The sequence below is a fragment of the Phyllobates terribilis genome, unplaced genomic scaffold (genome assembly GCF_046119375.1).
Source record: "Phyllobates terribilis strain yellow unplaced genomic scaffold, ASM4611937v1 Scaffold_5__5_contigs__length_657084704, whole genome shotgun sequence".
In the NCBI taxonomy this organism is placed as follows: domain Eukaryota; kingdom Metazoa; phylum Chordata; class Amphibia; order Anura; family Dendrobatidae; genus Phyllobates; species Phyllobates terribilis.
The window spans coordinates 236,703,651-236,728,859 of record NW_027362765.1 but is presented as its reverse complement, the minus strand read 5'-3'; the positions used below and the strand labels follow the sequence as shown (position 1 = coordinate 236,728,859).

The following is a 25,209-nucleotide window of genomic DNA, read 5'->3' as shown; positions in this document are numbered from 1 at the left end:
CCGTAACTCGCCAGAGCTTCGAACACCTCCGCCAGGTGTTTCAGGTGGTCCTCATAAGTTTTGGAGTATACGATGACATCGTCCAGGTACAACAGGACCGTCTCGAAGTTTCTGTGGCCCAGACAGCACTCCATTAATCGTTGGAAGGTTCCTGGGGCGTTGCAGAGTCCGAACGGCATGCAGGTGAACTCGCTAAGTCCCATCGGGGTGGTGAATGCGGTCTTCTCCCGGTCCGCCTCTGCTACAGGAACCTGCCAGTACCCGCTAGTGAGATCCAAGGTAGAGAAGAAGTTAGCAGATCTTAAAGCAGCCAATGACTCCTCTATCCTTGGTAAGGGGTACGCATCCTTGTGTGTGATACGGTTGATTTTCCGGTAATCTACACACATCCTCATGGTGTTGTCTTTCTTTTTGACTAAAACTAGTGGGGCTGCCCAGGGGCTACAGCTATCCCGGATTACCCCAGCCTCCTTCATGTCTCTAAGCATCCCCTTGGCGTGTTGGTAATGTGCAGGGGGTACGGGTCGATACCTCTCTTTTATGGGAGGATGATCTCCCGTGGGGATGCGGTGTTCTACCCCCTTGACTCGCCCGAAGTCTAACGGGTGTTTACTAAACACTCTCTCATACTCTTGAACCACCCGATAGACTCCTTGTTTCTGGTGTGAGGGAGTGGAGTCAGTACCCAGATGTAGTTGCTGACACCAGTCCTCCATGTCTTTCTTAGAGCCGTTACCTTCCTCCGGGTGAGATGGAGGCAAGGGTTCCACAGATTGTATAGAATTTTGATTAGTGGTATATAATTTGGCTAGCGTGGCATACCGGGGCAGGTACACTTCCCTCTCCCCGATATTTATTATGCGAACGGGCACCCTCCCATGGCGTACATTGACCACCCCCCGTGCTGTCAAAATGGTGGGCCTACTGTCTGAGTAAACTGGTTCTACCATTGCCTGGTAATCTCTACCTCTCAGACCAATAGCTGCCCGGCACCAAATCATCATTTCACTTTTTGGGGGCATGGCAATAGGAAAAGGGTCACACATTCTTACGCTACCAATCTCACCGCCGGAGAGTTCCACTTGTTGCCGTTGCATCAGTGCCCGGATCTCTTTCTGGAGCACCCGCTGCTCGCCGGAGCTGGCATTCTTGGCAACCTGCTGTAAAAGGAAAATCACCTCTGCAAGACAATTTTCAATTACATTAGTTCCTAGAGTTATTTTTGGGTGACTCTCATGTTTGTCAATATCTACAATGATCAGTCCCTGTGCGGCCAGTTCGACTCTACCAATTTTGATGGTCACCTCTTTAAATCCGATCTGTGGCACGGGCTGACCATTGCTGGCGATGATACTCAAGTCGTCGTCAGGGTAGCGGGTAATATCCGAGTCATTCCAGTACTGCTTGAAGAGCACGTACGGGATGGTGGTGACCTGTGACCCGGTGTCCAGTAGGGCACTCATGGGAATGCCATCCAGTACCACAGGCAAGACTGGACGTCCTCCCACATATCTGTCGCGCCAGTTCGATGGGCCTGGTGATCTTTTTCCTGGGGGTTGGCCCTCTACCCCAGGTTGTGCCCGTTTAAAGAACAGTACCTTTCCATATGTCCGGGTTGATTGCAGCGGCGGCAGATGGGTCGTCCGTCCTCGCTGTATCGGTCACTGGGTCTTCCTCTGGCCGGTGGGGTCCTCCTTGGTCGACGCCACGGGATGTCCTCCGGTCCGGATGCCAGCTGGATCTTCCCTGGAGTGGAAACCTGTAAAGACTGCACAGTTCGGGTTAGCGCAGCAACGCTTTTAGCTAGCTCTTGGACCTGATGGTGTAGGTCTGGAGCCGGGTCATTGTCCAAAGCCTGCGCATCAGCTCCCACAGGCCCTGCTGACAAGGGCGCCGCCTCCTGGTAGTAAGTGGTAGTGGGGCGTCTGTGGGTCACAACGCCACCTGGTGCCGGTTCTCGGAGCACCCGGATGGCTCTGTCCTTGAACTGTGCAAATTCTAGATGAGGGTCCTGTAAGGCCATTGCCCGCAACTGGGTGCGGTGGGCATTGCAATATAAACCCTCTATAAATTGTTCGGTCAACAGCCTGTCCTCGTTTCCCACTCCATTAGGGTCGGTCTGCTTAATGACCCTCAGGGCCTCTTGTAGGTTGAGTGCATAGTCCCTTATACTCTCATGCGCTCGCTGCTTGCACCCGTAGAATCTAAGTTTAATCTCGGCTGAGGTGCGGGTATCAAAGGTGTCCTTCAGCCGGGTTAGTATCCCTGCGACAGTCTTCCTCCCAGGTGGCCAGGATTTTACTTCCCTTTTGGCTGCCCCAGTTAGTTGGGCCACCAGGATGCTCACTTTTTGCTCTTCTGTGAGGGGGTACACCTGGAAGAGGCTATCCAGCTTTTCTCTAAAGTCATGCAGGGTATGTGACTCCCCTGAGTACTGGGGTAGCCAAGCTGCTCCCGGGATATAGGGCATGGTGAAGGGCATAACTGCAACAGCGGTAGCGCTGGCGGGGGTTGAGGCAGTGGAGCTCTCCTCCGTATCCGACATCTTCCTCCCCCCTAGTGGACCGTGGCCTACCTTGCGATGATCCTGTTCCGTAGGCCGCGGCTCCGCAGTGGATCGTCAGGGTTGAGGACCTTCCGTCGCGCTCCTGTGACGTCGGCGTCTGCTGGGCTCCTTCCAGGACCTTACGCAACGTCCGGACGTGAGGCGGGGCTTCAGTTCTCGCGCGCTTTCGGAGTCCACGCCCCTCTTCTTCCCGCGCGGCGTCCTCAAGATGGCGTCCAATGGCGGGAAAACTCCACGGATGGCGGGAAGAAGGCTGAAGATGGCGCCGGATGGCGGGAAACTTCACCGATGGCGGGAAGAAGGCTGAAGATGGCGCCGGATGGCGGGAATCTTCACCGATGGCGGGAATCTTCACCACTGGTAAGTTTGAACAGTCTTTGCTTTTCAGGCACGCAGTACCCGGTGGTTGCGGGCACGTGATCCTGCCGACTACGCCAAAGTTGACGCGCCCCTGGGCCTGTGTCGCGCTGCGTTGCGCACGCGGGAGCTTACCCGGAGCCGGATCTGTTTAGGGTTGTAGTCTCGTGGCGGTGACCCGGTCCGTGCCCAGGGAGTCAAACTGGACGGCAGTCTGTTAGCGGTAGAAAATGGTTGATGACTACGCCACCCGTTGAATGCAGCCAGGGGGCTGCTGCTGCAGGGCAGACCGCTGAGGCCGGTGGAAGGATGGTGCAGCGTGATAGTATAACCCCCAACGGGAGGGGTATGGCCTCAGGGCAGCCGACGTGGATGATGGGGGTAGCAGGAACCACTCAGAGACGGTATGGTAGCGTTCAGGGTCTTTACTGGTAACAACGATAGACCCTCCCGGAGTACTTGCTAGCGAACGGGGCCTGGTCAGTCCTTGAGCAGATGGGATCTCCCCTGGCCAGGCGTAGTTGTAGGCCTCCCAAGCTGACTGTACTCTTCTGGCTACCTTGCTAGAAGCTGATGTAAGTAGCCCACGTCCCTGAGTGTACCGTGTGGTGCTCACCCGTATGGCCGGTGACTCGGGGCCTTCTAATGGCTTCCGCTCCACGATGGCGGTGCTGGTCCCACGCGTGTGACCGGGCCTTCGGGCTTCTGGGCCAGGGGACCTGAAATCCCCTGCCTGACGGATTCTGCTGCTGGGTAGAAGTTAGTCCCCACAGCCTCGGACTCCGGGTCCGGTAAAGAATCTTCTTAGTCAGGGCGAGCTCTTTAGCTGCCAGCCCCTGACTCCTTGTGACTCTGCTGCTTCCTATGCTGCTCTTGTCTCTACTCTTCCTGGACTCACTAACCCTGCCTCAGCCCCGGGTTTATACAGGGGAAGTTCTTCCCCTCCCAAGGCTGGGCAGGAGGTGTGGCATGCACAGGATCCCTGACCAAAGGACCTCCCACCTGCTCTCAGACGTAATATCTCTATCACTGTGACAACCAGACCCCTGGGGTGTCACAGTGACATGGTTTGGTTGTCCTCTAGGAATCTGCGGTTGAGGATTCCTTCTAAGAAATTGGGTCCCAAGTTTGTAGGGCCCTTTAAGGTGCTTCAGGTTGTCAACCAATCTGCTGTTAGGTTGGAGGTTCCTACCTCCTGGAGAATTAATCCGGTATTTCATGTCTCTCTGTTGAAAAAAGCTGTTGTATCGGATTGTGACGCCTCTGCCTCTGTTCCTCCGGTGGTGGAGGACGGGGAATATGAAATTTCTCGCATCCTTAACTCTAGACTGTATAGAGGTAGTTTGCAGTATCTTGTGGCCTGGAAAGGTTTCGGACCCGAGGATAACTCTTGGGTGAGGTCGGATGATGTTTCCGCGTCCAGACTTATCAGAGCGTTTCACAGGAGATTTCCTGATAAGCCTGGTCCTAGGGGATCCGGAGGATCCTCTTAGAAGGGGGGGTACTGTTAGAACCTTGCTCTTAGTTTTTTTTTCCTTTGCTGGTCACATGACCTTGTTGGCCTATTTAAGCCTGCTCCGCCCTTCTGGCTTTGCTGGACTTCATTGTATATCTACTTTCTAGCTAGCCTGTGCTCTGTGTCTTGCTCTGTTAGTTTGCTTGGTCTACTGACCTCTATGTTCTTTATATTTTGTTTGTTCGTCTGTCTGCTACTATTTCTGTTAGGAGGTGTCCCATATTCCTCCCAGTCCTTAGTACTTGTAGGGATTCCTTCCCCACATCTATAGGTCTCCGTACAGACTAGCTTAGGACTTTAGCAGGTCTGATCGCAGGATCAGGTCCCCTGTTACATCGTAGGGATTAAGCTGAGTTCTATCGTAGGGACAGATCTCCTCTCTTTCCTTAGCTCTGGTAGCAGAACATAACAGCAAGAATGCAAAAATGTAAGAATGGAACAGGCATTGCACGTGTCATAATTGGCTCCTGGCTTTTATCTAGCTGTGCTGCAGCAGCCAGCTTCAGTCTGTGGGGAGCCTGCAGACTGGGAAGCATGGGGACCTCTGCTCATCTGTTCAATAATTAGCTATCCTCTCTAACCCCCCCTTCCCGATCTTGAGGCGCTTGGGACATTAGGGGGGAGGACAGAGGAGAATGTGTGAAAATTTGTGGATGTATAGGGGACATATTAGATGTTAATCTGATAAGAAAAGATGCTGCACTCGATTTTAGCCCAAAGGCCGAGAAGCAATTACCTGAATTGGTTTTGGCCTATGGATTCACCCTGGCCCCAAGATGGCACCCATTGTAGGAATAAGGACAAAGACTCCCCATAGAAAGTTATGTTGTTCATCAATAGACACCTTAAAACACACAACTTTACTGCTTGTTGCAGATGCACCCCACACATTTTTAATCTGAATAAGTCCACCTATTTTCACACATTCTCCCACCCCCCCTTAATGTCCCACGTGCCTCAAGACTGGGGGGGGTAGAGAGGATAACTAATTAATGAACAAACGAGCAGCGGTCCCCCTGCTCCCAATCTGAAGGCTCCCAACAGACTGAATCTGGCAGCTGCAGCACCGCCAGATAAAAGCCAGGAGCCCAATATGACACATGCAATGTCTGTTCCATTCTTACCTTTTTCCATTGTCCCATTGTTAGGGGGCAATGGAACAATGGGACAATGGAATAATGCAAGAATGGAAGAATGGAAGATACATTGCACGTGTCATAATGGGCTCCTGACTTTTATCTAGCTGTGCTGCAGCAGTCACCTTCAGTCTGTAGGGCGCCTGCAGACTGGGAAGCAGGGAGACCGTTGCTCATCTGTTCAATAAGTAGCTAGCCTCTCTTACACCCCACCTTCCCGATCTTGGGGCGCTTCAGACATTAGGGGGGAGGAGAGAGGAGAATGTGTGAAAATTTGTAGACGTATAAGGCACATATCAGATGTTAAACTGATAAGAAAAGATATATATTTTTTTTCTATTCAGATCTTTAAGTCCGCCATCACAAGTCATCATCTTAAAATGGTTTCAAACTTAAAAGTTTCCTCATTGTAGAAAGCAAACTGGATCTTTTTTTGTTTGTTTGTTTTTGATTGTCAACTTATATTATTTTCCATATTCCAGTTTATTTTTTCCTTTTTAAAGTTAAAAATTAAAATTTTCATTTTTACACAGGTGGGTACATATGTCTCTTTAACAAGAACATCACAAGGTAAGTACATTCCAATCTTTTTGCTTCCAAATTTCATTAGCTTTTTTTAGCACCAAACAACACTTTATCTCTCCAGAAATATAAAAAAATATAATTTAAGCATACAGTGGTGGCCAAAAGTATTGGCACCCCTGCAATTCTGTCAGATAATACTCAGTTTCTTCCTGAAAATGATTGCAATCACAAATTCTTTGGTATTATTATCTTCATTTAATTTGTCTTCAATGAAAAAACACAAAAAGAATTGTCCTAAAGCCAAATTGGATATAATTCCACACCATACCTAAAAAAGGGGCTGTACAAAAGTATTGGCACTGTTTGAAAAATCATGTGATGCTTCTCTAATTCGTGTAATTAACAGCACCTGTAACTTACCTGTGGCACCTAACAGGTGTTGGCAATAACTAAATCACACTTGCAGCCAGTTAACATGGATTAAAGTTGACTCAACCTCTGTCCTGTGTCCTTGTGTGTACCACATTGAGCATGGAGAAAAGAAAGAAGACCAAAGAACTGTCTGAGGACTTGAGAAACCAAATTGTGAGGAAGTATGAGCAATCTCAAGGCTACAAGTCCATCTCCAAAGACCTGAATGTTCCTGTGTCTTCAGTGCGCAGGGTCATCAAGAAGTTTAAAGCCCATGGCACTGTGGCTAACCTCCCTAGATGTGGACGGAAAAGAAAAATTGAGAGATTTCAACGCAAGATTGTGTGGATGGTGGATAAAGAACCTCGACTAACATCCAAACAAGTTCAAGCTGCCCTGCAGTCCGAGGGTAAAACAGTGTCAACCCGTACTATCTGTCGGCGTCTGAATGAAAAGGGACAGTATGGTAGGATACCAAGGAAGACCCCACTTCTTACCCCGAGGCTTAAAAAAGCCAGGCTGAAGTTTGCCAAAACTTACCTGAGAAAGCCTAAAACGTTTTGGAAGAATGTTCTCTGGTCAGATGAGACAAAAGTAGAGCTTTTTGGGAAAAAGCATCAACATAGAGTGTAAAGGAAAAAAAAGAGGCATTCAAAGAAAAGAACACAGTCCCTACAGTCAAACATGGCAGAGGTTCCCTGATGTTTTGGGGTTGCTTTGCGGCCTCTGGACTGCTTGACTGTGTGTGTTATGAGTCCGTCTGGTGCTAGATTTGAAATGGGTCCAGGACCTTCTGTGGTCTCCCTTTTCAGTCCAGCCAGGACTGATGCTGCTCAGCATCGCTGTCAGCCCCAACACCTAGCTGGTCCTCGAGCACTGTTTGTCTCCCAGATTGTTGTGCCTAGCAATATTAAGCTTGGGTTGCAGAGGGAGACAGGGCTTGCGGAATCTAAGTCCAGGATTTGCCGCACTGAGCATGTCCGTGACCTGGCGGATCATGATTGGTGGGTTGGCAACCACCTGACCCGGTGATCTGGCACCGCCTGATTGGTCACGGGTGTCGTCACCAATGGTGCGACAGTGGGGCAGGGCTTAATCTTTAAAAGGCCCGCCCACAAACATGGCGGCGCGCTCAGATCATTTGAGCTAGCTGTTTGTGGTGTGCACGCTTACTCTGGGCTCCTCGAAGAGCCATAGCTTTAGCTAGGCAGGTAGAAAAAGTAGGCAGGTAGCTTCGCCTCGCTGACTGGCTCTAGCTAGGGGGTTCGCCTTACACCCCGAGCCGCCTGTGAGCTAATTAGAGAGGGTTTGCTCAGTCCGGTAGCACGCCGGCTGCGTGCTCGAATACCCGGCGGGAATCACACCAGCACGCTAGCGCCGTCTCCTATAGCGTAGCGCCTGTACCGTAGACAGGGCTACTGCTCATAGTCCGGTGACACGTCTCCCTGCGGTTCTTGGAGATTGTGTGAACCGCTTTAGCCCCAATCCACATAGCGTAGCGCTTGTATCAAAGACAAGGCTACTGCTATTCCCACGGTCGCACGTCTCCCTGCGGTTCTTGGAGATTGTGCGAACCGTCTTACCCTTCCGTGTGCGTTAACACGAAGGGCTAAGATAATTGTTAGGTGCGTCGCCGGTCGCTCTCTCCTCCGTGCTGTAAAAGGAGATAGAGCGTACCGCTATACCCTGTCCGGTGTGAAGTTAACACGGAAGGGTTTATCATCTAGTTGTCATTTGCCTTTCCACCCGGAAAGTGTTCGGCAGCAGTCCTCTAGGCTGCATCGTGGACCCCGGAGTCGGTTGCGTTCCATTAAATAAAGTTGTCTGCAACCGCTCCCCTTAACAGTGTGCATGGCATTATTAAGTCTGAAGACTAGTGTTGAGCCACCCCCGTAGTGTTCGAGTTCGGTTCGGTTCGTCGAACACCCATGTGTGCGCCGAACTGTTCGTCGAACTGTTCGTCGAACACCTTCGAACACCGTTAAAACCAATGGCAGGCAAACAAAAACACATAGAAACACATAGAAAACACCTTCAAAGGTGTCCAAAAGCTGACAAACTGCTCAGAAGACACAACTAACACATGGAAAAGTGACAAGTACATATAGTCATGCGAAAAGAAAAGAGGTGGAGGAGTAAAAGGAGGGGGAGACACAGATATAGGCATGTCATGCCCTTCTAAAATCCAAAAAGTGAGAAGCCGACACGTTCAGTCCGCTCCTGCCCGTGCCACTTCCGTGTCGCCGGGTTTGTGCCAGAGCCGCGGTGAACCCTGACGGCCAGCCCCCCTCTCCCAATACTGGTGCCTGTCCGCTGGTGGGTCGAGCGAGCCCCCCTGTGGTGGAGGCAGCTCTAAGCTTTTTAATTTAAATTGTCTCTCTAATTTGAATGAATACACTTTAAATCCATTTACAAGGATCTATTGGAGGGCAAGTCTCATGCCAGCAGCCGCGTAATTTCAGCTCCAGTAGCGTCCACTAAAGCTGCTGCAGTTAAAAAGCTTTTATAAGGATCGAGCTCGGCTGTCCACCGCAAGGCATCCTACTGCCAGTCCCAGCCCCTATGCCTTGGGGTGCCTCCTGATGCTCTTCACTGAGTATCCCGTGGTCCCGAAGCATTTCCTTTGAAAAAATTAAGTGTCCAAACTACAGGTGGTGTAGCTTGCTTAACAGCCGGGATAATCCGCTGACTAGCAGACACTGCTACTAGGCACAAAGTATTTTCTGGGCTAGATGCAGTTAAAAATTTGTAATTAGATACTCTCGTTGGATGCTGAGAAAGCATTCCATAGAGTCTCCTGGCACGCCATATATGATTCTCTTAAAAAACTTGGGGTAGGGGTCTAGGGGACCCTTTTATAGCCAAAATCACGGCCCTGTATCACAATACGTCACCTAGGCTGAAGATAAATGGAACTGTAGCACCCTGAGGGCTCGGTTGCTACAGAGGTATTGCACCTCACCCAGAGGTGTGATATCTCACTCTCAGGTAAGGATGGAGTGTGGATCAGGACCCGACACCTGCATGCATTACACCACATTGCCGTGGGGCAGGGCGACCAATATTCCTCTGAGATGGGCACGACAGTCCCTGTCCATGGCTGGAGTGGGGGGAGGGAAAACTGAGGAAGGGGAACCCTGTAGTGCAGGATCAGGGAGGAAGAAGTTCCTGGGTGCATTGAGAAGGGAGTATAAAAGGTGGGCACCATCTTAGTTCAGTGCAGAGAAGTCTGAGCAGAAGTGGCAGGGAGCAGGGGCTCTGCATGAGCTCTGCTCCGGAGGCGGGCCTAGTAACAGAGGACCAGTCCTGGAAGAGGGAGAAGGAAGGAAGAGGAGCGGAGAAGGCTCCAGGAACGAGGAATGAAGGGATCCCAGGGGTGCGGACGGGCGAGTCGCCACCGCACGCCCGAATCCACCTGCGTGGAGGGGTCAGGCCAAAGGGGGAGACCGGTCCCCGAAACTAGTGGAGGCAGGAAACGACCCTCAGCTAGAAACCGGAGGCTGTGACATTTTATGTGGCGCAGCCCCTCGCTACACCCGCTAGGAAGGCACCACATAGGGTCAGGGAAACTGGCGCCAAGTTTACCAAGAGGAGGCCCGAGGCAGCCGGACAGAAGGGTTGGTAAGAAAGGCCAGACAAAGGACACACAAAGGGGGTCCTGTGAAGCGCTCCAAAGTTATCTGGGAGTTGTCTGAGCCCCTCACCTGGTGAGCACAGTACGACGTGGGCAGCCGTTACCTGCAGACGTGGTCTGGATAATAAGAACTGTGAGTAAAGGCCCTGGACTGCATCACTGACTCCGTGTCATTACTGCTGCTGCCCTGCACCATCACCCCCATCCTCCGCATACACTGCCCTGAGGCTATACTCCTCCCGTGGGTACGCTCTGCTGCACCCACAACACCAGCCTCAGCGGTCTGCCCTGCAGCGGCGGTTCACTCTGACCGCAATCCACGGGTGGCGTAGTCGGACATTTAAACATCAAAACCACATAAATAGTTCCGCCACTGGTTTGACCACCCTGAGCCACGGAACCGGGTCGCTGCCACGAAGACTACAACCACCAGCATCCACCAAAAAGGGTCCGGCTCCGGGTGTCCCAAGGCCCAGGGGGTGCATCAGAACATTTTCATCACCTTTCACAATCACCAATGGGACAAGGCAGGGATGTCCTCTGTCCCCTCTCTTATACATCCTAGTGACGGAGCACCTGCTCTCATCAATTCGCCATAACCCCAATATTAGGTGGATTGAGGTGGGAGGCACCGAGTACAAGTGCTCTCTATTTGCTGATGATGTCCTAGTATATATCACTCAATCACATATATCCATCCATGCTGTTATGGCTGAAATAGATCACTTTGTTACATGGTCAAATTTTAAAATCAATGCAGCGAAGTCTGAGGCCCTCGATGTCTCCCTCCCCAAATCCATATAGGATTCCATCCAGTCCAACTTTCCCTTTGCCTGGCCCTCACAGGGTATCAAATACTTAGGAATTCCTATTCATAGAGACCTCTCCCATCTATGTTATCTTAATTTTGGGCCCTTTATTGAACAACTCCATACAGACCACGGTTGGCAAGTTAGAACTGTAAGATTCACTACGTGAACCACTGGTGTTTTGTGGAAAAGCACATGTACACTGTGTTCCAAATTATTATGCAAAAAGTGTTTAGGAGTGATAAGGGAAGAATTTGTTTGTTTGTCAGTTAAACTCATTGATGGTGATGTGTGTCAGGGCTCTTTATATCACTGTAAGCAATTGCAGACACCTGTGCTAATTAGTTTGGCAGATGTGTCCAATGAAAGGCAAGACTACTTAAGAAGGCTGTCTCACATTATTAAGCAGCCTACATTTTCTGCCAAAATGGGAAAGAAAAAGGATGTGTCGGCTGCTGAGAAGCAACAAATTGTGGAGTATTTAGGTCAAGGCATGACTACAATCAACATTGTGCGATGATCAGGATGAAGTGTCTTGGCAATCAAGAAGTATGTAGCTGATTCACAGTACACACGTGTGCGTGCTGATAAGGGCAAATTGAGGACTCTTTCCTACAGGCAATTACGTCAGGTTAAAAGAGCAGCGGCAAAAAAGCCTTGTCATAGCAGCAGACAAGTTTTTGAAGCTGCTGTTGCCTCCAACGTCCCCCGAACAACAAGATGCAGGGTCCTTCAGAGGTTTGCAGCTGTGCATACGCCATCCTGTCGACCTCCTCTATCCACTTCACACAAGCAGAAACGGCTCCAGTGGGCCAAACATTACATGAAGACTGATTTCAAAACTGTTTTGTTCACGGATGAGTGCCGTGCAGCGCTCGATGGTCCAGATGGATGGAGTGGAGGATGGCTGGTTGATGGACACCCCACACAAACACAGCTACAGCGCCAACAAGGAGGAGGTGGAGTAATGTTTTGGGCTGGAATCATGGGGAGAGAGATTGTCGGCCCCTTTAGGATCCCTGAAGGCGCTAAAGATGAACTCCATAATGTATGTGGATTTTCTCAAACAGCACTTCCTGCCATGGTTCAAGAAGAAGAACCGTGTATTTCACAGCAAGATCATTTTTTTGCATGATAATGCACCATCTCATGCTGCACATAAAACATCTGCATCTCTGGCTGATATGGGCATAAAAGGGGACAAACTTATTGTGTGACCCCCATGCTCCCCTGACCTCTACCCCATTCAGAACCTCTGGAGCATCATCAAAAGGAGTGTCTATGATGGCGGGAGGCAGTTCACATCTAAGCAACAGCTCTAGGAGGGTATTCTGTCCTCATGCAAAACAATTGAAGCAGAAACCATCCAAAACCTGACAAATTCAATGGACGAGAGAGTTCAGAAGCTCCTTTCGAACAAGGGGTCCTATGTGAAAATGTAACATCACCTAGAATAAAGTTTTGAGTTGAAAACTGTTTGATTTCAGTTTCTAATAACCTGCTAATGCTTATAATTTCAAAAATGACCATTTTTTTGGTCTTTATTAAAATGAAAAGGTTGATCGAAAAGTTTGGGGGATCTAAGAGTGTGGCAACCCAGTAGTCATGATTACTTCGAATTCTGACAATATGAGGGTCATGTTGCAGGTAGTGCAGCAAGAAGGCACTTATGTGTCTTGCGCATCTCGGAGCCCCAAAATTATTTTCCGGGCTAGATGCAGCTAAAAATTATTATTAATTTTAAATCTGGTGGAGCTTAGTATAGATGGCCTAATAGGATCAGTGCTGCACACTGCTACAAAGCCCAAATTATTTTCCAGTCGAGATACAGATAAACATGATTAGTAATTTTAAATCTAGTGGAGCTTATTATAGATGGCCTAATAGAATCAGTGCTGCACACTGCTACAAAGCCCAAATTATTTTCCAGCCAAGATACAGATAAACATGATTAGTAATTTGAAAGCTTAAAACGGTTGGTAGGGTGATTTTAACCAATCATCAAGCTTTTACTCTCCCCAGGATGACACAGGGGTAGAAAAGTCGTTTCGGATCCATGATTTGTTCATCTTTATGAACGTGAGTCTGTCTACATTATCAGTGGAGAGCCGCGTGCGCTTATCTGTCAGCACACCACCAGCAGCGCTGAACACACGTTCAGACAGAACGCTGGCTGCGGGGCATGACAAGATCTCCAAGGCGTAAGTGGCTAGCTCCGGCCATTTATCCAGATTGGAAGCCCAAAAAGAGCAAGGGTCCAGTGACACAGTCATGGCTTCAATATTTACTTGGAGATACTCCTGCACCATCGTCTCTAGGCGTTGACTATGTGTCAGACTTCTTGTCTCCTGTGGCCTTGCAAAGGATGGGCTAAAAAAGTGGTGAAATGATTCCGCAAAATTGATGTTACCAGCAGATACTGTGGTTCTGTTACGGTTTGAGTGCTGAACACTTGACGGTCCCACGATTGGCAAGTTGGAACTGTGAGATTCACTACATGCACCACTGGTGTTTTGTGGAAAAGCACATGTAAGATTCTGCAACAGTCTCTGCTGATACTCCTGCATGCGTGCATCCCTTTCTATGGCAGGAATAATTTCTGCAAATTTACTTTTGTACCGGGGATCTAACAGTGTGGCAACCCAGTAGTCATTATTATTTCTAATTCTCACAATTCGAGGGTCATGTTGCAGGTAGTGCAGCAAGAAGGCACTCATGTGTGTTGCGCATCCAGGAGCACCAAGTCCCTGTTGTGTTGGTAGCGAGGTACCAATCATGCTTTCTTCCTCTGTCCTCTCCCCCCAACCTCGCACAACAGAAATGTGATCAAGGTCTCCCTCATCTGATGAGTCTTCCATCAGTTCGTCCTCCACTTCTTCCTGGGCTCCTGCACCTTCCTCACTAGTTTGGCTGCTACCATGCGCCCTGGTAAAACCATCTCCCCCACCCTCACATGCCTGCCGCCTTGGTGCTGCCGACCGTCTGGACCTTGCAGATGTTAGCCCTTCCGCATACAACTCCTCCTCCTCTACTTCCTCCACCTCCTCTTGTGCCACCACCTGACTCCGAATTCTGTTTAACATGTGCTCCAGCATGTAAATCACCGGAATAGTCATGCTGATAATGGCATCGTCAGCACTAAACATCTTCGTCGCCATTTCAAAACTGTGCAGAAGGGTGCATAGGTCCCTGATCTGAGACCACTCCTCCAGCGTGATTTGCCCCACCTCTGGATCTTGTTGGCCCAGGCTATACGTCAGAACGTATTGCACCAGGGCTTGTTGGTGCTGCCACAGTCGCTGCAACATGTGCAGAGTTGAATTCCACCGGGTAGACACATCGCATTTTAGCCGGTGAAGTGGCAGGCCCAACGACTTCTGTAGAGATGTAAGTCGCTGAGCTGAGGGATGCGAACGGCGGAAGTGAGCACACAGCGACCGTGCCCTCTGCAGAAGGCCATCTAGTCTGGGATAGTGGGCTAAAAATTGCTGGACAACCAGGTTCAACACGTGAGCCATACAAGGCACGTGTGTGACATTGCCCCGGCGAAGGGCCGCACCCAGGTTTGCAGCATTGTCGCACACGGCCTTCCCTGGTTTCAGGTCCAGTGGAGACAACCATTCATGAAATTGGTTCTCCAGAGCTGACCACAACTCCTCAGCTGTGTGACTCACATTTCCCAGACATTTCAAAGTAAAAACCGCCTGATGACGTTGAGCCCTACTGCCAGCATAGTAAGGAGGTGTGCAGGATCCCTTCTGCGCAGTTAGAAAGCGTGTGGCATGACCAGACAGGCTTTGGGTGCAGGTGGAAGACCGAGAGGTTGAGGAGGCAGAAGCAGTGGAGGAACTTTGACATAAAGAGGATTGACGCACAACTCGTGGGGACGGCAAGACTTGGACAGCAGCCCCTTGTCCTGCTGTCACCATAGTTACCCAGTGCCCAGTCAGCGACATGTAACGTCCCTGTCCATGCCTACTCGTCCAAGTGTCTGTGGTGAAATGCACCCTGTCACACACAGAGTTTCTCAAAGAAGCGGTGATGTTGTGTGCGACATGCTGGTGGAGCGCAGGCACACCTTTCTTTGAGAAGTAGTGCCGACTGGGCATCTGGTACTTGGGCACTGCGACGGACATAAAGTCTCGAAAATCCTCTGTGTCCACCAAGCGGAAAGGCAGAATTTCTGTAGCCAAGAGCTTGCAGATGGTGAAATTCAACCTCTTAGCTTTCTCATGGCTAGGAGGAAATGGTCTTTTACTTGTCCACATCTGAGGGACCGAGGGCTGGCTATTGTGCTTAGACGGGGTTGATAAGGGTGTCCCCGGCAAACTGCCGGTCTGTGAGGAAGATGCAGGCGGACATGTTAGGTTGCCTTGATCCAAAGGTGGTGCTATCGATGTCAGACAGCGCTCAACACCAGCTGGTGTTACCACCTCCAAAGAAAATGATGACCTGCCAATCACGCTGGCTGTTGCGGGTAAAGAGGTGGCAGGTCTGCGCCCCAAAACAGGTGTGACTGCTGTCCCCCCAGTCACAGAGGATGAAGAGGCCGCGGATGCACAAGATATGGCAGACGGTGGTTGGCCCGGCCGGCTAGGCCGCATTGTAGCACACTGAGCTTCCCACTGCAACTTATGCTTCATGTCCATGTGCCGGTTCATGCATGAAGTACTCAAACTATGTATTTTTTGGCCTCTACTTAGCTTTTGCTGACAAATGTTACAGATAACACGAGTTGGGTCATGTTTATCGATCTGAAAAAATGCCCAGGCTATGCAAGGCTTAGCACCCATGCGACCTGAAGAGCCACCACGACTTGTGGTGAGAGGCAGAGTTGTGTTTGAGGATGCAGTTGTTGACGTGCTTCCAGTACTACGTCTCTGTCCAGGAAGGTGCAACCTGACCTCGTCGTCACTAGCATCTTCCTCCACCTCCTCTGCTGACCTCATCTCTTGGCTGACTGTGGGTTGACAGTAAGTGGGATCTCCAACCTCATCATCATCACCCTGTGCGTTATCACACCCGTCGTCCTCAGAGCCAACCTGTTCCTGCCCTGACAAAAAACTAAAGTTGTCGCTCCAATCAGGTATTTGAGTCTCATCATCATCTTCCTCATTGTCTCCACCAACAGGAGTTACAGTTTGGGAATGAGGGTCTACATTATGGTCAGAACCTTCTGCGTCTGGTCCTGGATCCGACTCATAAAGATTCTGGGCATCAGTGCAGATCATTTCCTCGTCTGGATTCACAGAAGCGCTGGAGTCGACCTCTGATTCCCAGGCTATAGTATGAGTAAACAGCTCTGCAGACTCAACCATCTGTTCTACCTCATACTCAGACGGGCAGCTGGAGATTTGGGAGCTGTGAGGAAGCAAGTGCGATTGGGGTGACACCTTTGAGGACTGGAGTATTTGTGATGTTGAAGTTGATGTGGAGGAGAGCCCACTTAATGGAGCACTTGATATCCGTTGAAGCACCTGCTGTTTTTGTGCCTCATCTGCAATTTGTAGCGATTGGCGTGGCCGTAAGAAAGGGATCTTATCACATTGTCCGCTAAAAGAAGTAGACATTTTAGTTTGGCTGGAAGATGGTCTTTCTTCTGCAGATGTTACTGTTGCTTTAACACCTACCCCATGGACACAACCTTTTTTCCCCTTCCCAACACTCCTATTCCCCTTTCCACCAGCAGCAGGCCTTTTTCCACTCATTTTGGTGGTTAACTAATTCACAACTCTGGAGTTGTTTGCACAAAAAAACAATGGATTGGAACTGAGCAGAGCTGAGTGGCCAAACTGTGGTATTAGGCCAAAACTATTGGCTGGGTTAGATGCAGAAAAAAATTATATTCAATTTGCAACCTGATGGAGGTCAGTATAGATGGACTAATAGAACAAGTCCTACACACAGCTAGAAGCCCAAATATTTTTTCAGAGGTAGATGCAGAAAAAAATTGTATTCAGTTTGCAACCTGATGGAGGTCAGTATAGATGGACTAATAGAACAAGTCCTACACACAGCTAGAAGCCCAAATATTTTTTCAGAGGTAGATGCAGAAAAAAAATATATTCAGTTTGCATCCTGATGGAGGTCAGTATAGATGGACTAATAGAGAAAGTCCCACACACTGCTAGAAGGCCAAATATTTTTTCAGAGCTAGATGCAGAAAAAAATTATATTCAGTTTGCAACTTGTTGGAGGTCAGTATAGATGGACTAATAGAACAAGTCCCACACACAGCTAGAAGGCCAAATATTTTTTCAGAGCTAGATGCAGATAAAAATTATTTTTAATTTGCAACCTGATGGAGGTCAGTATAGATGGACTAATAGAGAACGTCCCACACACTGCTAGAAGGCCAAATATTTTTTCAGAGCTAGATGCAGAAAAAAAATATATTCAGTTTGCAACCTGATGGAGGTCAGTATAGATGGACTAATAGAACAAGTCCCACACACAGCTAGAAGCCCAAATATTTTTGCAGAGGTAGATGCAGAAAAAAATTATATTCAGTTTGCAACCTGATGGAGGTCTGTATAGATGGATTAATAGAACAAGTCCCACACACAGCTAGAAGCCCAAATATTTTTTCAGAGGTAGATGCAGAAAAAAATTATATTCAGTTTGCAACCTGATGGAGGTCTGTATAGATGGTTTAATAGAACAAGTCCCACACACAGCTAGAAGCCCAATATTTTTTCAGAGGTAGATGCAGAAAAAATATATATTCAGTTTGCAACCTGATGGAGGTCAGTATAGATGGACTAATAGAGAAAGTCCCACACACTGCTAGAAGGCCAAATATTTTTTCAGAGCTAGATGCAGACAAAAAATTATTTTTAATTTGCAACCTGATGGAGGTCAGTATAGATGGACTAATAGAGAAAGTCCCACACACTGCTAGAAGGCCAAATATTTTTTCAGAGCTAGATGCAGAAAAAAATTATATTCAGTTTGCAACCTGATGGAGGTCAGTATAGATGGACTAATAGAACAAGTCCCACACACAGCTAGAAGCCCAAATATTTTTTCAGAGGTAGATGCAGAAAAAAATTATATTCAGTTTGCAACCTGATGGAGGTCTGTATAGATGGATTAATAGAACAAGTCCCACACACAGCTAGAAGCCCAATATTTTTTCAGAGGTAGATGCAGAAAAAAAATATATTCAGCTTGCAACCTGATGGAGGTCAGTATAGATGGACTAATAGAGAAAGTCCCACACACTGATAGAAGGCCAAATATATTTTCAGAGCTAGATGCAGACAAAAAATTATTTTTAATTTGCAACCTGATGGAGGTCAGTATAGATGGACTAATAGAGAAAGTCCAACACACTGCTAGAAGGCCAAATATTTTTTCAGAGCTAGATGCAGATATAAATTATTTTTAATTTGCAACCTGATGGAGGTCAGTATAGATGGACTAATAGAGAAAGTCCCACACACTGCTAGAAGGCCAAATATTTTTTCAGAGCTAGATGCAGAAAAAAATTATATTCAGTTTGCAACCTGATGGAGGTCAGTATAGATGGACTAATAGAACAAGTCCCACACACAGCTAGAAGGCCAAATATTTTTTCAGAGGTACATGCAGATAAAAATTATTTTTAATTTGCAGCCTGATGGAGGTCAGTATAGATGGACTAATAGAGAACGTCCCACACACTGCTAGAAGGCCAAATATTTTTTCAGAGCTAGATGCAGATAAAAATTATTTTTAATTTGCAACCTGATGGAGGTCAGTATAGATGGACTAATAGAGAACGTCCCACGCACTGCTAGAAGGCCAAATATTTTTTCAGAGCTAGATGCAGAAAAAAATTATATTCAGTTTGCAACCTGATGGAGGTCAGTATAGATGGACTAATAGAACAAGTCCCACACACAGCTAGAAGGCCAAATATTTTTTCAGAGCTAGATGCAGATAAAAATTATTTTTAATTTGCAACCTGATGGAGGTCAGTATAGATGGACTAATAGAGAAAGTCCCACACACTGCTAGAAGGCCAAATATTTTTTCAGAGCTAGATGCAGACAAAAAATTATTTTGAATTTGCAGCGTGATGGAGGTCAGTATAGATGGACTAATAGAACAAGTCCCACACACTGCTAGAAGGCCAAATATTTTTTCAGAGCTAGATGCAGAAAAAAATTATATTCAGTTTGCAACCTGATGGAGGTCAGTATAGATGGACTAATAGAACAAGTCCCACACACTGCTAGAAGCCCAAATATTTTTTCAGGGCTAGATGCAGAAAAAAATTATATTCAATTTGCAACCTGATGGAGGTCAGTATAGATGGACTAATAGAATGATGCTATGCCCAAAAGATTTTACTTCACTAGGTGCAGTAAAAAAAATTGGTATTCTATACACAGGTGGTATATCTTGCAACACAGATAGGCTATTCCACTGACTAACACACTCTGCAATAGGCCAAAAAGGATTAGCTTTGCTAGATTCAGCCAAATGCTGTGAAAAAAACTTGCACAGCACTGGCACAGACCTGCCTGGCAAAAACTGATAGGAACTGATGTAACCTAGTCCTGAAAAGGACTGCAATTACAATTTGTCTTTACTCCCACAATCTATCTATTTAAGAGCACAGACCTGCCTGATAAAAGTCGTAGGAAATGCTGTAACCTAGTCCTTAAAAGGACTGCAATCACAACTATTCCCTACTCCCAAGCTATCTGTAGATTTGTGCGAAAATTGGCTTGAAATTAACAAGGTATAGCGCACACAGCAACAGCGGTGCCGTCTAACATGCAGCTGCAGCAGTGAGAAAATGGTGGCGACGGGGAAAATGGCTTGGTCTTATAGGGCAAGGACATGTGACATACACTGCCAATGACACATGCCTTTGCTTGTGTGAAAAAAAGCACTTCGCTCCGTGTGTGCGCTGCTGATAGGCTGACAGATTGCACCTCCCCACTGTAAATGCAGGAAAGAGAAAAAAAAATGGAGATCTTCATTATTCCTGCAGAGATCCATCCCCTGCCCCTACCCCACCCCGCTGTACACTCAAACTGCGTATTAACATTAATTTTCATCATTACTGAGAAAAAATCCAGTTATGATTTTGGTGCACGAACAGTTATCGAACATAACCTCGAACAGCCGAATTTTTCTCAAATCGTTCGTGTTCGCCGAACGGCTCGAACACTGCCCAAAACAGCTCGAATTTGAGATTGGCGAACAGTTCGAGTCGAACAACGCTCATCTCTACTGAAGACTACCAACAAATTTTGCAGCATAATGTAGGGCCCAGTGTGAGAAAGCTGGGTCTCCCTCAGAGGTCATGGGTCTTCCAGCAGGACAATGACCCAAAACACACTTCCAAAAGCACTATAAAATGGTTTGAGAGAAAGCACTGGAGACTTCTAAGGTGGCCAGCAATGAGTCCAGACCTGAATAACATAGAACACCTGTGGAGAGATCTAAAAATGGCAGTTTGGAGAAGTCACCCTTCAAATATCAGGGACCTGGAGCAGTTTGCCAAAGAAGAATGGTCTACAATTCCAGCAGAGCATTGTAAGAAACTCATTGATGGTTACCGGAAGCGATTGTTCGCAGTTATTTTGGCTAAAGGTTGTGCAACCAAGTATTAGGTTGAGGGTGCCAATACTTTTGTCTGGCCCATTTTTGGAGTTTTGTGTGAAATGATCAATGATTTGATTTTTGCTTCATTCTCTTTTGTGTTTTTTCCTTGCAAGCAAATTAAATGAAGATAATAATACCAAAGAATTTGTGATTGCAATCATTTTCAGGAAGAAACTGAGTATTATCTGACAGAATTGCAGGGGTGCCAATACTTTTGGCCATCACTGTAACTTAATACATTCTTGTACCGATACCTCCTTATGTTTAAAAATCAAAATATTCAGAGTTTTCCAAAGCGCCATTTTCACACAAGATAAAATTATCCATACTACCTTAAACACTTCATCCTTGACACCCAACCCGTAAAAAATCATATTAAAATATAGAAAATTAACACCACTTAAAGCTTTAACTAAATTACTAATCTTTCTCCATACTAATTGTACGTAACTACAGTTCCAAAAAATGTGCACGGGTGTTTCGCCAGCAGCACATTTACGTCTTGGGCATTTTTCAAACCGTACCAAACCTCTTCTATATTTAAAAATCTCGAGTTGGCAGACAGTCTTTAATACTACACCATATTAATTCATTGTGTTCATTAGTCAAACAATGCATTTATCCAAATTTTATCAACAACACTGTCGGAAAACCGCTTTACTGGACTAGCTATCACCCTGCTTTCTAAAACTTTTAAAATTTTCTTATGATTTCCAAGTATTTTAAGATCCATATTCATTAATTTAAAATCCCTCAGAATTCTTTCTAAAATAATATAATTCCCAGATGGTATAAACTTATATGGCTGATCCAAATGCATTTCTAACCATTTGTATTTCCTAATAAAGAAACCCAAATTGTATGTTAAAAAGATTTTAAGTCTAGAAACCGGTCCTAATAAAGTGCATATGCAATTAGCAAAGTACTTGGCATAAATGAAAGCTCTGATATCTGGGAAGCCTTTCCCTCCTTTCCCTTTAATTTTGTACAACTCTTCCCTTTTTACTCTTTCCATTTTTGACTTCCATAGGAAATGAAAACATAGCTTAATTATCTTTTACATTACATTAATAGGAGGTATAAAAACAGTTGAAAAGTATAAAATTATCGGAAGTAAGACCTGCTTTATTATCAAGATTTTGCCTTCAATTGTTAAACTTCTCAAGTTCCAAAAATCACTCTTTTTCCTTACCCTTTCAAGCAGGGACTCCCAATTCCTCACATTCCCACATGTCTCCGTAAAAATACCCCTAAAACTTTAATTTCCATTAATCTCATCAGCTTGCAATCCGAATTTAAAAGAAAGTTACCCATAGTTAAAACACCCAATTTTTCTAAATTTATTTTAAAACCAGATGCTCCACCAAACCACTTAACTGTCCTTAAAACTCTATTAAGACTCTTAATATCCCACACTAAAACTGACACATCATCCATATAAGCTAATACCTTCACTTGATCATTTCTACTGCCAGGAATAAAAAAAACATTAATAACTTTATCTTTCCTAAAAGCAGTTATAAGGGGTTCTATCGCACAGATGAAAAGTATAGGCTACAGGGGGAACCCCTGCTTAACCTCACAATTAATATTAATATTTTCCGATAAAAAAACATTAATAGAAATCCTACTAAAACAAAACTTATACAGACACATAATACGCTCAATAAAAACACCAGGACATCCCATTCATTTTAAAACAGCAAATAAAAACTCATGAGCAACCCTATCATAAACCTTCTCAAAATCAAGGGAAACGAGAGCTAAGTCCTGCTTCCTATCAGCCACATCCCATATTATATCTCTCAATAAAATTAGAGTGTCGGTAATCTTACAATTCGGAACTGCACAAGACTGATCCACCTCGATAACCGACCCTACCACTCCCTTCAATCTATTGGCCAATAGCTTTGCATATACCTTATAGTCTGTATTTCATAAAGTAATAGGCCTCCAATTTTTAATCAGTTCTTTCCCCCCTTTATTATATAATAAAAGAATAAGGCTTTCCGCCCATGACTTGGGAATATTAAAAGAAGACTCCACTTCTAAAAACAACTCGTAAAAATCTTCCCCTATAATATTCCACACAACCCTGTAAAACTCCACAGGGAGGCCATCCATACCTGGTGTCTTTTGATTTTGTAAATTGCAAATAGTATTAAATATCTCCTCTTTAGTAAACTCCCTAGTTAAAAGTAATTTTTCTTCCTCACTAAAAGCTCTATCCAGCACCTCTAAAAAATGTTTTTTTTAATAATTCATCAATCTTTTTCCGAGAAAACAGCTCATCATAAAACATTTTGGCCTTCAGTGCTTTCCCCTCTGGGCTCACCTCACCCTCTAAGACCTCAATAAAGTCCTTTTTTCCACATATTTTTTTAAAGAAAAACTTTGTACACTTCTCGTCTTCATCCAGGACATTTTCCCTAGAACGGAAGATGATTTCTTTTCCCTTCTCTTTTAGAGCATTCTGAATTTTCTCCTTTGTCGCACTAATACTGCTGTCCATATTAACTCCATTGTTTTGAAAATAATAACACTGCAAATTAACATTTGGCGTATCATAAAACTGCCTTTTCTCATAAGCTTTCCTCTTTCCCAATTTGACAAAAAAGGATCTGATCTTACCCTTCATAAAATCCCACCAGTCTAAAATACACTTAAAACCCTTTTTGTTAAGTTTTAATTCATTATAAAAAAACTTAAAATCTTCTTTGAAATTCTCCCCCTGTAATAAAGAGACATTCAGTTTCCAATGCCAAGATTTTTTCTTACCGCAAGGGTCTATTACTAAAGTGCATCCCAATAACTTATGATCTGAAAAAGAATTTATACTTGTCTTAAAAGAGGAACATTTTAAAGAATCAGATATAAAAAAGTGATCAATCCTAGACGTAAAACCTCTGTTTGACCACGTAACTTCAAATTCTTTTTTCCTACCATCCACAGCCCATGCATCCTTTAAACTAAAAGCAGAAATTATATTCTTAAGGCAGGTTACCGACCCACACTGTACATTATTCAATTGGCAGTTAAAATCTCCACCAATTAACATCTCCACCTGGTAAAAACAACTGTAAAATTTCAAATAAATGTAATCTTTGATTTTTCTCAGTATGAACATAAATATTAAAACAACGCACCCTTTTACCCTCCCTCATTACTTCCACACATAGAATACGACCAGGGTAAATTTCTTCATACTTAACCATCTCCCACTCACTAGAGCACAAAAAAACCCACCCCATCACTTTTCAATTAATTCCCACCAGAAAAAAATCATGTTACCCTTCCATATTCATAGCTCATTTTTCTTTCTAAATTGCATTCTTGTAAAAAACTAAAATCGTATTTCTCATTCAAAAAATCATATAATGCAGTACGTTTGTATAAATTGTTCAACCCCTGAACATTCAGGGATACAGCAGTAATCATCTTTTAGCATTAGGCTAATCCCTCCACCCTCATCTACCAAAGGTGATTTCTCATCCACAATTAAGGATTCTTGATCAGAAGAGCTTGAGGGAGACACATCCCCAAACAATGAGGACACATCACCACAAGATTTTTTCCCACTCAAGTCCTCCATTGTCCCCTCTAGCTCATCTTCCCATGTACTCCGTTTTAAAGACTTTGAACTGAAGTCCATATTTTCCTGGGCACAAGGAATCCCTGACGACATCTCTGATAATACCGTCAGAGCAACTGAGGTATCCACAATACTTTGTCGCCCCTCCTTTTTCTCTTCCATCGCTCCTTCCTCTCTTCTATCTTCTTTCTTCTCTCCTTCCTTCTTTTTATCTTCTTTCTTCTTATCTTCCTTCTTCTTTTCTTCTTTCTTCTTTTCTTCTTTCTTCTTTTCTTCAGCTTTTCTTCTCTTTTTTCTCTATTACTCAAAGGTGCCAAAACCTCTACTTCCTGTGCCACATTAGAAAAATTCTCTGATCCTCCATCCTCCATCTGCTCACCATCCCCTTGTTCAACTTCTGCATCAGCCTCAGAAGTTTGTCTGGCTCGCATTGGGCACTCTCTCGCCTGATGAACTGGGCATCGTTTACAATATGGTGTCATATTAGAGAAAAACAAGAAGCCTCTGTCTCTATTTATGAACATGACTGGTGGGGATCTTAAGACACCTCCCTCCGCTGATGGGTCCTTTTTAAACACGACTTGATACAGTCTCTTGCAGTTCCAGGCCCCAAAACTAGTCGTACAATGTTTTTTCATAATTAACGAAGAACAAAACCTTTTTAAGTATGAAGTCACTTGCTCATCAGATATGAAAGGGTTGTACATATGTATTGTTAGCAGCCTTTGATCATATTGAAAGCAAGGTGAGGCTGAAATCCCTTCCAATACCTCCCTACGCTTAAAGGCTGCAGCATATTTAACCCTGCTGTTCTCATTGCATTTACTATACACTTGTACTGTTTCGGGTCAATATGACTCGACCTATAAAAATGTTGATTTTAGCTACTGTAAGTGTTTTATTCGAATACCTATTTCATTATTAAACTGTATGAGAACATGGTTGATCATAAACAAATGAAAAATGAAATTAAAACTTAATTTTTTTTTTTTTTTTCAGAAAAAGGTTACACGGGCTGTTTGCAATTATGTTCGCTTCATAGCATTCTGCACACAAATAA

At 45.6% G+C, this 25,209-nt stretch overlaps 1 pseudogene; it reads right to left on the bottom strand.

Annotated features, from left to right (window-relative positions):
- Positions 1-5,071: 5,071 nt before the first annotated feature.
- Positions 5,072-5,172, bottom strand: LOC141151081 (U2 spliceosomal RNA; annotated as a pseudogene).
- Between the last annotated feature and the right edge of the window lie 20,037 nt (positions 5,173-25,209).